Below are 1,903 nucleotides of genomic sequence, written 5' to 3' on the forward strand. Positions count from 1 at the left end.
GCAGAGCCGCGGGGGTGGCCGAGGGGCCCCCGCCCGCGGCGGCCCCCCTCTGCGCGCTGTGGTCGCCCGAGGAGACGGGCTGGAGCCCCGGCAAGTGCAGCTGCCCACCGCGGCCGGGACTGGGAACGAGCCTGCGAAGGCGGAGCTGAGCTGAGCGCCGCGGGCAGCGGGCACGAGGCCTGGGAGGCTCCGGGGGAACCACGGGGGCTCATCCCTTCCGCAAGCCCCCCGCTGGCTCAGGCGCTTCTCGCTGGAAGGGGTGGAGAATGCCCCTTACCCCAGGGGTGCTCTGTCCATGGTATTATTAAAGTCCAGTTTTTTTGCTGTAACGCTTCTGCAGATTTCTTGTGGTTCAGGAGTCCCTGCTCCTGGCCTCCTGACTGGGCTGTCCTGCCACAGGCCTCACTAGCAGGGCCTCTAGTGGATCTGTCTCTTAGCCCTGCTGGGCCGCCAATGCCAGCCTGTGCTTCTCCAGTCAGGGCTGGGGTGGGAACACAGGGAGTTGATGGCAGCACTGGCCCAGGTGAAGGCATCTGCCAAGTACGTGGGGACCCAAGGGCCTTGGCCTCCCTGGGAAGAGGCCTTTCACCTGAAGTGCATTAAGCTTTCCGCATATCCATCAACTTAGGCCTTCCCCCCTGCTCCCAGCAAAAATAAAAGTTGGCACCTATGGGCCTGCCCTGGTCCAGATGTGACAGACACTGGTCACAAGGCTCCCCTGCAATGCCCTGGGGGGGATCTAGAAGGAGATGCTTAGGGGCAATGGCACCTATATCATTTGTTTCAGTGCTTGGCAGTTCTCTTTCAGCCTGGGCTCAGCCCTGACATGCTGTGGCACAAGCTCTGCCCTTATGCAATGCTCTGCCAGCACACGTAATGTTGCACTCCTGAGATCATGTCTTGTCTTGTCACTGGCCATTCAGGCTGGCAAACTGGAGCCTGCTGTGGGCTTGGAGCTACCTCTGCTCCTGAGGTTCCTGTGGGGGTGGTATCCAGCCCACACAGCCTCCCAGAGGCCCAGGCTACATGAGCCCACTACTGTCATGATGGGGACATTGGGGTACCCTTCTGATGGGGAGTGGCCCCCCACATGCATGGGTGCAGGGAAGATAGGCCTGCAGATCTTGGGAGTGAGGGGGTGGATTGGGACAAACTGGATGCACCCTCTGGCCTTGAAGGCCAGGATCCAAGGAGGGGCAAAGGATGTGGATACTCCATCCAGTCCAAGCGTTCCTGGGGAGGGAGAGCCAAGTTCTATTCAGGGCTCAGATGTTTTCCAGTTGGTGGGAAGCTGCCTAAGTCGGGGACTGGGACCCCTGCGTGTGGGTGGGTGGGTGGGTGGGGGGGCTTTAGAGAGACCACAGCATCACAAACAGTACATGGCCCTTACATCTGGGGCTGCATGTGATTAAGGGAACCCATGTTGCTAACCTCTGTTGCCTGTTATGTGCTTCCTCCTATAGCTAATGGTAATCCCATATCTTCTGCTTCTTCCCAGGGGGTAGAAGTGAGCTGAGTGCAGCAAGGAGCTGCAATGTTCTCCTCCTCAGCCCTGGAGAGGAGAAGCAAAGTGGGTGTGCACTGTGCCTGGAATTCATGTGCTGCACGAAAGTTTTGGCGGGGGAAGGGGGGACCTCAGGACTCCCCAGCTCGGGGCTGGCTTCACTGGACCCTGCTCTGCCAAAAGGCAGCCTGGCTGACCTGCAGTTACCTCTCATCAGTCCTCCAGCAGAAGCAGCACTTGCATGCTCCCACCAGCCACAGTTCTTTGATAGCAATTCTCTATCACACCCCTTCTACTTATGTAGGTAGCAGCGGTGTGGGGTGGGGTATCTGTGGCAGCTGCCTCCTGGGATAGGAAACTGATGTTCCCCCACTCTGAACTCTCATTCTCCCCACTTCA

The sequence above is a fragment of the Crocodylus porosus genome, unplaced genomic scaffold, assembly GCF_001723895.1.
Source record: "Crocodylus porosus isolate Cpor-Errol unplaced genomic scaffold, CroPor_comp1, whole genome shotgun sequence".
In the NCBI taxonomy this organism is placed as follows: domain Eukaryota; kingdom Metazoa; phylum Chordata; order Crocodylia; family Crocodylidae; genus Crocodylus; species Crocodylus porosus.